Here is a 12,048-nt window from a genome sequence, read left to right on the forward strand (position 1 = left end):
GAGGGGAAATTCAGTATAGGCCTTTTAACAAATAGGTGGACCATCAAGCAAGTTATTTGGGAAAATAAGAGAGAGCTGTGTTCTTACCCTACACGGGTATAAATTCCAGGTGGAGCCCATATTTAAATAAAAATACTGTAATATACCAGAAGAAAAATAAGTGAATGTTTTCACAATCTGGGGGGATGGAATGGAAAAGATTTTTCTAAGCATGATGAAACCTGTACACCAAAGGGAAAACACTGATAAATTTGACTGTAAAAATTATAAAACTATAAAAACTTCTATAGAGAAGTGTGATCACATTCAAGTTTGAAAGACTTGAGATACAACCGGGAAGGGCTGCATTCCAGTTGCCCTCTTCTCTTGCCTCTCTGCCCTGCCAGCCCCTCCCCCAAGCCGCGAAGGGCATGAGCAGAAGGGACGGATGTGGCAGTGACAGTCAAGGCAGAGTACATCGAGAAGGCTCCTCCCACGGCACCCTGGCCAGGGTCCACCTGTTCAGGGGCCGGGAAGCCCCGGAAATCCCAGCCTGGCCATCTGGGTCCGCAGCAGGTGCCTTAGCACAGCGGAGCCAGTCTGTGCCAAGGCTGCTCACCACTTCCCTCGTGTGGCCATAGCAGGAACTGCAACCTTCGATTCCGCTTTTGCCATTTCCCGGAGTTAACGCAGGAACACTTTTTCTTAATATAAATAAGAGTTAAATTTTTGAGGAAGCTAATGATGTTCCAGGCCTTGTGCTAAACACTTAACATAGACTATTTCCTTTGACCCTTAAAACAACTCTTCTAGGTGGGTCCACTGTATTATCATCTCCATTTGACCGATGAGGAAATAGAATTTGAAAGAAGTGAATTGTCCAGTCTCTAAAGTGGTGCCATCAGGATTCAAGGTCTGCCTCCTGGCCCTACTTTTAATGCAAGAAAGCCAAATCCGTGGAGAAACCAATAAAACAACGTGTTTTTTTTTAAAAATTAACCTTGATCCCGGCCGTATCCCAGGTGCTGGCAATTTAGAATTGAGGAAAAACAGCCATTAGGAGAGACAGGCAAGAGAAACATTTCTGACTCAATGAATCCTGGAAACAGCAGAGAACATGTTAATCCCAGGAAGGGGCGGAGGGAGTGGGGAGGGATCCCAGAGATGTCCTTGAAGCTGAATCTTGTTGAGTTTCAAGGAGGGGTGAAGGAGTGGAACGGAACTTACAAGCCTCCTATGAGAAGGAAGACTGGGGCTTTGGGGAGGAGCTGTTGGGATAGCTGGAGAGATGAGGTGGGACAAATATACTTGACCAAGCTAGAGTTTGGGCACAGAGGAGTTAGGGCACAAAGATTTTGAGTACTTTTCCATGTTTTCTGTTGATTTGGTCTAGGGACCACCTGCTCTGCCAGTCCAGGCTGCCTTGTTCCTCCCAGATGTTCCCCACCTGGGATCAAGGTGCAGGTTGCCTAAACTGGAAACGTGGGAGTCAGTCTTGACTCACCCTTGTCCTCCCCTCCATCCAATTAATTTCAGGGCCTGTCCTGCCTACCTCCTAGTGCTCCCAGGTTCCCTGTCTGCTCTCCACCCCTGTGGCCACTCCCTTCCTCCAAAGGGCCATCCTCACTCCTGAATCCAACTGCTGAATCCAGTGACTGGGTCTCCCCACCTCCAGACTTTCACATAAGTGAAATCCTTCTACAGCAAATCTGACCACATCCCCCCTCCTATGGAACACCCCTTTCACTATTGCATATGGAAATGGGTAAGTAATGAGGTCCTACTATATAGCTTAAGGAACTATATTCAATATCCTCTAATACATAATGGAAAAGAATATGAAAAAGAATATATCTATGTACAACTGAATCACTTGGCTGTATATCAGAAATTAACACAATATCATAAGTCAACAAAACTTCAATCAAATTTGAAGAAAGAAAACCCTTTTTATCAATTCATTCAACAAATATTGAGCAAGCCTTTGTTACCTGTCGAGTCCTGAGGACACAATGGGAAGGACATAGAATTTCAAGCCGTTTGGGTTGGCAGACATCAGTCCAATGATTGCAAGCTGGGATATGAGTCAGAGGAAGGCCTGACCTAGAAAGCGAGGTCCCAGAATGTTCCCCACGGTATCCATCCAAAGTTTGAATAGCAGTCAACCAGATCAAAGAGTCAAGTATGGGGTAAGAGTTGATGCAAAACCCTTGAAAGTGCTTCTCTGAGCCTCAGTTTTCTCATCTGTGTAAGAAGATTAACTGAGTCACTGTGTGTAAAGTCCTCAGAACAGGTCCTAGGATATAATAAATTTCCATACATGTTAACTATAATAACAATATGAGTTATTATTATTATTTAAATGGAGAGCCATTGGAAATATATCAGCAAAGAATTACATGAAACTAGCACTCCAGTACTCTTGCCTGGAAAATCCCATGGACGGAGGAGCCTGGTAGGCTGCAGTCCATGAGGTCGCTGACAGTCGGACACGTCTGAGCGACTTCATTTTCACTTTTCACTTTCATGCATTGGAGAAGGCAATGGCACCCCACTCCAGTACTCTTGAAGGAAAATCCCATGGACGGAGGAGCCTGGTAGGCTGCAGTCCATGGGGTCGCTAAGAGTCAGACACGACTGAGCGACTTCACTTTCACTTTTCACTTTCATGCATTGGAGAAGGAAATGGCAACCCACTCCAGTATTCTTGCCTGGAGAATCCTAGGGACAGGGGAGCCTGATTGGCTGCTGTCTGTGGGGTCGCACAGAGTTGGACACGAGTGAAGTGACTTAGTAGCAGCAGCAGCACTTTTTAAAGATCATTCTGGCTGTAGGAAGCATGGGTTGGAACAAGGAAATAACAGATTTGGAGGGTTTAATTAGGAGATTTTAACAGGGGTCCATTGAGAGCTATGGGGCATTTAAACTAAGGCAGCAGAGGGGACTTGGAGAGGTTCTATGATTTGGGCCGTAGAAACTGCTAACCTTGGTCTTTGATTGGTGATGGGTGGCAAGGGCCCTCCCCAGACTGTGGCAATGGAAGCAGGGGACGCTGGTGACGTCCTTTACTAGGTGGGGGAGGCTGGGGGGGACCAGGTCAGGGAGATGCTGAGTCCAGGTCTGGACGCGTTCAGATCCAGGTACACTGAAGTATCCTAAATGAGGAGCTGCAGAAGCATCTGGTTAGGTCTGGAGTTCAGACGAGAAATTGTGGCGGGAGACATAAGATTGAAAGTGTTGGCATATACGTGAATATTGTACCACAATCAACCCATCTGGAAAAGGTGGGAGGAAGGAGATAAATAAATGAGTTTTAAGCTTTCTCCCGGTTCCAACACATGTAGGATTCCTAACGCTGAGGTTGGTAGTACTCCAGAGACAAAGAGAAAATGGCCTGAACTTGGCAGAGGCCCCTGGGAGGCTGTTTGTTATTCTTTCATCTGACTGTTACTGAGCAGCTACTATGAGCCACATGCTCCGCTGGAGATGGAAGGGTCAGAAGACCCAACCCCTGTCCTCAGGGAATTCACAGCCTAGTGTGGAAACAGAAAGGCCAAGAGCAATTCCAAAATAGGAACCCAAGTACCCTAAGGCAAGCCTGGGAGACCTAGGGATGCTTCCTGGAGGAAGTGATATCCAAGACAAGAGTGGAAGGTGAGCAGAAGAAAGGTGTGTGGGGAATCCAGGCAGAGAGGGTTGTTCGCGTGGTTATTTTAAAGGTTCTCATTCCTCTTGGGTTTTCCACTTTGGACTCTATCGATGTGCCCTGAGAGTCCATTTCAGATGCTGAAAACGAGACACTACTACTTGCGTCTCTTAGGCTGTGTTGAATTCACCTTCTTCTCCTGGGTCCTTCTCTTCAAAACTCTTCCTGCCCAAACTCCACCCTCTCTGCCAGGTCCAGATGAGGGTGGGGCAAGAGAGGTGCCCAGGGTGCAAATTTAGGGAGGCACTCGTTCTTAGGGGTGTGCAACCTGCTTCCAGCCCTGCACCCTGATCACACAGGTGCTGTTCACACTGTGGATCCTTCTGTTTACAGTGACTCTCCCCCCACCCCCTGAATATTCATTGGAAGGACTGATGCTGAAGTTGAAGCTCCAATACTTTGGCCACCTGATGCCAAGAGCTGATTCATTGGAAAAGACTCTGATGCTGAGAAAGATTGAAGGCAGGAGGAGAAGGAGGCAGCAGAGGACAAGATGGTTAGATAGCATCACTGACTCTATGGACGTGAATCTGAGCACGATCCAGGAGACAGTGAAGGACAGGGAAGCCTGGCATGCAGTCCATGGGGTTGCAAAGAGTCAGATGTGACTTGGTGAGTGAACAACAGCAACCTCCCCGCCCCACCCTACTCCAAGGCTCAGATCAGATATCAACTCCTCCTGGACGTTTCCTGCTCTCCACAGTCCTCCCCCTGCCTCCTCCCTAGTCCAAGGTGGTCCTTTGTGCTCAAACAGCATGGTGACGACCGCACAACACAGTGGTTGCCAGAGCAGGCTTCGGCATCAGAGTCCTGCTGTGCTGTTTATTATCTGCGAACTACTGTCTGAGCCTGTTTTCATGCGTGTCAAATGTGGTACCAACTTCACAGGGGAGCTGTAAGGATTAAATGAGAAAAATGTTTGTAAAGTGATCAGGAGTGATTGGTACAGGGAACTCAGTAAGTGTTCGCTTTTATAACTTTGTTTATATTTCCTTCTAAAGCACTCCTATACTTAGAGATGTAATCTAATTATTTTCCTGTCTTTGTCTTCACTATATCATAAGTTCCTCGGGGCAGGGAAGAAGAGTAGGAGGGAGAGCTGAAGGAGGAAGAAGACCTTCCTGGATGACATTTAGCAGGAATGAAGGCTTATCTGTGACATAACTCAAGGAAAGAAATGACAAATCCTCTGGGAAAAGTTCTGGGCAGGAAATCTGGAGCCTTGGGCTCGAGTCACATGGTTCCAGGGATGGCACGGTGCCTGCCAGACTCACGTCCACTTTGAAGAAAGGCTGTCCAGACCACAAACCCGGTTGGGGCTCTGGTTTAGACCATATGGTCCCTCCGGCCTCTAGAGGTAGCAGATGGGGGCCAGCCCTGAGCCAAGGGTTACCATCTCATGTATTAGCTGGTGACCTTTAAATAATAGCCCAGCACAGCCATCTGAGACAGGCCAGTTAGAGGCTCTCTTGAACCAAGGAACAGAAAGAAATTGTCAGGTGACAGAGGGAGGTGAAGTAGGGAGGTCAGGCTCCAGCGAAGCCCTGAGCGGAGATGAAGAGCAGGGACCAGCAGTGAGCAGCAGCCTGGCTGGAGGGAGGGAGGAGCAGGACTGTGCCGAGACTGGGAGGCTATGAGCAGTAAGTCCTAGATTGGATGCCAGCCCTTGAGAGAAGCTCCTTGACACGTGAGCCAGAGGGGGCAGTTTACTGTTTCTGGCCACTTGATGAGTCTGACTCTACTTATCTTGGCAAGTCTCTGCTCCTCAGTGGGCCTCAGTTGGCCTAGACCATCCTTAAGGTCCTCCCAGATGGATGTTCCCTTTGAACATAACATGGAATGGTTTTTAGGTTGTGGACCACTGAGTTCAGCATTAGTTAAGCATGCCCATGATACCCTAGGTCCCTAGAGAGCTTCAGTTCAGTTCAGTTCAGTCGGTCAGTTATGTCCGACTCTGTGACCCCATGAACCGCAGCACTCCAGGCCTCCATGTCCATCACCAACTCCCAGAGTCCACCTAAACCCATGTCCATTGTGTCAGTGATGCCATCCAAACATCTCATCCTCTGCCGTCCCCTTCTCCTCCTGCCCTCAATCTTTCCCAGCATCTTAGTGGCTGGTTAAGGAGCCTGGAGGAGGAACCCAGCACACACCTGGCTTTGAATCTGAACCTCTCCCTTCCGTCGCATCCTTTGTTGGATCACAGAAGTGAGGAATGAGGCTGGGTGTTTCCCCAGTGTCTTTTGGCTGCTGAATGCCCTACCTGTCCCCGGAACACTTTCCTGGACCTGTGTCAGCATTCAGAGGATTTCAGTGCCAGGCCTGCGCCAAAGAAAGTACCACTCCAGGAAGAATTTGAACAAAGAAAGTTTCCTTTTTTGGTGTTAAGATTTCCTGCCTTCCAGCTGTTTGGCTTTTAGCCTGTGCCCTGCCTTCATCCCTCTACGCTAACGACTATGTTGATAATAACACTTTCTTGCCTTTTTATGGGACTTTGTACTTTTCAGGGCCTTTTCATGCTTGTTATCTTATTTGATACAGAAGCGCAGGGAGGATGGGCAAGAAGGAGGGACAGAAGGTAACACCTATCATTTCTCCCATGCCACCTATCCCCTTAACACAATGTATTTTAAAAGAATTTAGAAAAATTATCCCTTTGTTCTTTTTAATTTTGTTTCTGCCACGCTGCCCAGCTCGTGGGACCAGGGATCAAACCCACGCCCCCTGCAGCGGAAGCTTGGAGTCCTAACCAGTGGACTGCCCTTTCTGCTCGTCAACAAACAGGTGGAAACGTTGAGATTGAACTTGATTTGCCCAAGATCACAGAGCAAATTAGTGGCTGACTGGGTTTAGGAGGTTTCCAATCATGGATCATACCTGAGTGGGATTTACCCAACACCATCTTGCAAGACGCTACTGGCCATGGCAAGGTGCCTCTGAGAAAAGTGGTGTTTTGGGCATGGCTACTCCTTTGAGGCTTCTAGGAGTCATCCACAATCTTACTTCTCCAGGCCCTCGAGAGACTTGGCTACCCCCCACCTCCCCCCCGCCCCCACCGGAGGTCTGGATAGCAACAGGAACCCACAGAAGTAAAGGTAAGACAAAAGGATTCAGTAACAGTTCCTCTGGTATCAGTCAGGATAAATGCCATTGGAAGAGTCTGTTTTCTTGTTTTGATTGCAGAGCACTTGGGGAAGGTTAAGACAGGAAACATTGAGAACTGCGGGTTTATCCCTCCATCATCTCCTCTGGAAAAGAGGATGCAGAGGTGATGGTTCCTACCCCTCCTCCCTTTCGAAACCCTCGTTGGCAGCCAGGGCACGCCCTTCTCCAACCTGTCCGTGTTGGGCCCCCTACCAACTATGCTTGTTTTCTGTTCCCACCTCATCATTCCAGAGCCCATCCCTTCCAGCCACAGCATGGATTCAAGTTATCTTGGGAGGCAGGCAGTAAGTTCTCCATCACACAGTTCTGATAGGGAAAGATGAGGAAGCAAATGGAGCGTGGGACTTTCTCTGTGCTCTCTCAAGTGTCCCCCGTGCTCCTGTCCCAGTGCCCCAGCAGGGGGCTTAATGTGCTTCTCTGTGGCATCACCCAGCTCAACATCTGCAAACAGCACACCTGGGAAATTGATCATGGCAGTCAGCTTAATGGCCAGGGCAATACCATGCCGGTCTGGACAAGAAAACAGAAAAGGTGCTTGGAATTTCAAACAGAGGTAGTTTATTTCAAAAAACTGGTTGGCTAGAGGGAGCAAAAGGGCAAGGTGGAGAAGACCAGAGATTAGTAGCTGCAGGAAGCTTCTACTACCCCTAGATCTGGAGGGTCAACTGGAAGGGTGCTACCAGAGCCAGAAGTGCTACTGATGCTACTGGGTCATTGCTTTTGAAATGATGCTGCCGGCAGAACTGCCAGGGGTCACTGGAGCCTAGAGCCACCTCTCCAGTACCACTGATACTTTTGGAAATACTGAAGGTCTCTGAACCCATAATCACCAGCTGCTGCCAGAGTCTCCAGTGGATACAAAGAGAAAATATTCACATCTCCTCCAGCCATCCCATCTCCAGCCATTCAGTTTCCCACCTGTACTTCCCACTGACTGAATCTGACAGGAAGTCAGCTAGCAAGAGAAGACTGGGAAGTGTAGTTTTGGGGGCCCTTCAGGGCCTGGCACTCTTCAGTACAAAGAAGAACATGGAAGAGTCTAGACCGGAGCTCAGAGCAAACAGGCAAATGGCCAGCACAAATGCTATTGAAACTCACACCTAACTTTGGCACCTAAAGGGACACGTGTATGGGATATCAGTTGATTATCTCATTTCTCCATTTCCCCTTTTCCAACAGCCCCTGATTTCCTTTTCAGGATCCAAGTATTTCCAGGAAGCTGACGCTTATCAGGGAAAAGGAGGGCTGAGCTGGTCAATCCTACTGGCCAGAATGACTGGTTCAGGGTGGTTGTATGAACTCAGCCTGTCCAATCACAGTGAATCTCAGGATTTTCTTCTCAGGAGGAAAGAGTATCCCTGAAGGCTAGGAGACTAATGTTTAGGTACATATGGAAGCCACATGCTTAGGGCGCTCTGGCATACTTGATCAAGCTCATGCACCTTAGGGTGCCAATTGCTGGTCACAAAAAAGATCAATTTACAAGCATCATGGAAAATTCTGGAAGGGAAAGGAAGTTCTAGGAATCAGCTATTCTTCTCATGGTCTCATCCTGGAACAGTGGCTTTAAAATATGTTTTACTGAACCCTCAATAAGAAATAAATTTTATAGTATACATGTATTACTAGCTGGATATATAACTGAAACAGAAGTTTCACAATAGTTTCCACAGTATTTACCCTTGCTATGTGTAATTAATTCAAATTTTCAATTCTATGCTATTCTTTTTTTTTTTTTTTAATAAAGCTGGTTGCAAACTTCTAAGTGGGTTTATGATCTACTAATAAGCTAGGACCTGCAATTTGGAAAACATTGTCCTAGACTATGCCATCATCAATTGCTGCAAAATTTGACTTTTCATTTTAAGCATCCTGACCTTTACTAACTTTCCTGCCTCTGTACCCATATTCTCTTTCTTTGCTCTGAAGGAAAGCACACAATGCCCTAGCTCAGAGGCCAAGCTCTCGCCCATCTGTGCCGAGGACCCCAAAATCTTACCTCTGCAGATCTTTTCTCTCTCTTTCACTGTCAATTTCTGCCTGTCTACTAGAAAATGCATAGTTTACAAAATTGCTCTGGAGTTTTCCTTCTTAAAACTAAAACAAAGTGAAAGTGAAAGTGAAGTAGCTCAGCCATGTCCGACTCTTTGCCACCCCATGGACTGTAGCCTACCAGGCTCCTCCATCCATGGGATTTTCTAGACAAGAATACTGTCTAGAGTGGGTTGCCATTTCCTTCTCCAGGAGATCTTCCGGACCCAGGGGTTGAACCCAGATCTCCCTCATTGTAGGCAGACACTTTACCATCTAAGCCACCAGGGAAGATAAAACAAACCAACAAATAAAAACTCCCCTTGATCCCATTTCAACTTCTACTTCCTTGAGTAAAAGCAGAGTAGATGTGGTTGAATGGGACATAAAACAAAAGGGTGGCCTAGAGGTGAACTCAGTAGAAGGGGTAAGGACCTTGCCAAGAAGCAAGCAGCGGGTGTTCCAGGGAGAAAGGCATCATAATTTCTGTAAGCATATAGAAATCAGAAGTGAATTCTGACCCCAGAACTGCCTTCCTTAATTTCTTCTTTGGACACTTCTGCTTCCTACTTCCCAAATCTTTGCTGTTGGAGCTTGGACCCTGGAATCAGGGAAGCTCAGGTTCAACCCCAGCTGTGCTGTTTCTAAACTGGCTAACCATGAATAAGTCACATCTCCTCTTTGAGTTTCCTCATCTGTGAAATTAGTCTAATAAGATCTATCTTATTGAGTGGGATAAAGATTATATGAAATCAATATAGTTTAGCTCCTATTAACTTCCCTGGTGGTTCAGACGGTAAAGCATCTGCCTACAATGCGGGAGACTCGGGTTTGATCCCTGCATTGGGAAGATCCCCTGGAGAAGGAAATGGCAACCCACTCGAGTACTCTTGCCTAGAAAATCCCATGGACAGAGGAGCCTGGTAGGCTACAGTCCATGGGGTCACAAAGAGTTGGACACAACTGAGCGACTTCACTCACTTAGCTCCTCTTATCATCAAAGCTTTCCCTGATCATTATGCAAAACCTCTCCCCCACTAATAATCATTACCCTTGTGACCACTTGTTGAGCAATCCCTCTGTGCCAGGTGATATGCTAGGGACCATACAAACAGGGTTTCCCTGCCATGAAGGTTTCCCTGGCACCTTCTCATTGCAGAGATTTCTCTTTTTGATCATTTAACATTTTTAGAGTGAATACCATGCACCAAGGAGTGACTGGCTTACTTGCATTCATTCTAACAGATGTTAATTAAACACCTATTATTGTGTCTGGAACTTACTAGGTGTCGGGAATACCAAGATGAACTTGGCTCTGAACCCTGAAGGGTTCACAATCTAGTTACACAGTAAGTGCTATGTCATGAGGATATTTTATGAGATGTTCTTTCCTTCTAGTTTCTTGGTCTATGCAACCCTATCTTTGGCTCCAGACCCTTGGCTGACTGTTTCTGATTGTGTTTTTCTGGCTTGATCTTGGAGCCCTACCTTCAGGACATACCTTTGGGTTCTCAGCTCCCCTCATGGCCATCAGGATTAAAATTAAATTATTTTGTTCCCTGTTTTTCCCTTCCTGGGATCCCCTTCCAGAGGAAAGATACTTAACAGATGTCCAGAAGACAGGAAAATTGCTGGTCTGGCTCTAGCCCCATCACACTTTGAATACTTCTGTCTTAATTCACTCCATCTCCTCATTGTTAAACCCAGCTGACTTTTTGTCCCTTTGCAATCTTTTGCCCCTTTCTCACTTTTTGGTATCACGTATTATTCACTATCCTTTGCATCTTTCACTTCTATAGCTCAGAGGGGTTAAGGAATCTGTTCAATTTTTAAGAAGTAGTGTTGAGACTTGAACCTAGATCTGACTGACTCCAAAGCACATGCAATATGCTTTCTTCCCAAACAGACTGGCAGTGTGGTCTGACCTGTCCAATACGTAGTCATTAACTACACAGTTTTTCAAATTTAAATTAAAATAAAATGAAGCAAAAAATTCAGTTGATCGGTTGCATCCATTGTCAAGGGCTGAACTGCCACTTGTGGCTGATGGTTATTATACTGAACAGCAGAGATATAAAACACCTCCATCATTGCAGAAGGTTCTACTGGATAGCGTTGGTTTAGATAAAGAGCAGGACAGCATTGGATTAGATGGTGTTCAGTCCTCAGACCCCTTCTCTTTATCCTTTCCCTCTTATTTATTCTCAAGGAGTGGGCACCCCTTGTTTGGTCTGCCCAACTCTCTACTCCCGCTTTTCCTCCCTACTTGATATCACACCATATTCACAGCCTTACAGTGGCTACAGCCATATTTACACGTGACCCTGTGCCCACAGTGATGTTGATTGGTTCAGGGGTAAACATCTGGCTAAAACTAGTCCAAGCAACAGCTCTTTCTCCCAGGAATTTGAAATTGAGCCTCAAATCTAATCACCTGACTGATCTCTTAAATGAGGTACCCTGGGATCCAGAGGTGACCACATTTTCTTTGATTTGGATTGGTAAAACCAGTCTTTAGGGAGATAAATAACAAAACTATTATACATATTGGGGAGGGTTGGATCTTGGAGCTCAAAGGATGTCAGGCCTCTGTGTCCTTCTCTTTCTCTGAGATCTGCCTTCCTCTGTGATGCCTTTGTGCTCAGGCAGGCTCTTCCTGTAAAGCAGAAGTGGTAGCCACCCACAGATCTTTATGACTCAAGACCTACAGAAGAAAAGTCTTGTCTGTCTATATTCTGCATCTTTAGGAAGGCTTTGCTTAGCTTGGTTTGAGTCAAGTGCTCAGCTGTTCAGAAACTGTGATCTGTCTTAACAAGGGCTCCTAGAAAACAAAACCTGAAGAAGGGATCAAGTGCTAAAGCTTTATATGGGATGCACAATGCTAGGGCAGTGAGGATGAGGGGACAGGGAAGCAGGAAAAGATGGCAAGCAATGCAAGGAAATGTTTCTTGCTACTTCTTTACAATGAACTGTAAAGAGACACATCTGGTCTCTGGACAGGTCTACCTACTCGGATGTGCAGAAAGCCTTCAGACTGTTTGTACAGAGAAACTATACCTTCAAACAGTCCATCAGAGGAAGGGAGGGAGAGTAAATTGTTCCTCCATTCATCACAGTTGGCCCTGAAGTGAAAGTTCCTTAGTCGTGTCCGACTCTTCGCAACCCTA

This window comes from Ovis canadensis, chromosome 1, assembly GCF_042477335.2.
Source record: "Ovis canadensis isolate MfBH-ARS-UI-01 breed Bighorn chromosome 1, ARS-UI_OviCan_v2, whole genome shotgun sequence".
NCBI lineage: Eukaryota > Metazoa > Chordata > Mammalia > Artiodactyla > Bovidae > Ovis > Ovis canadensis.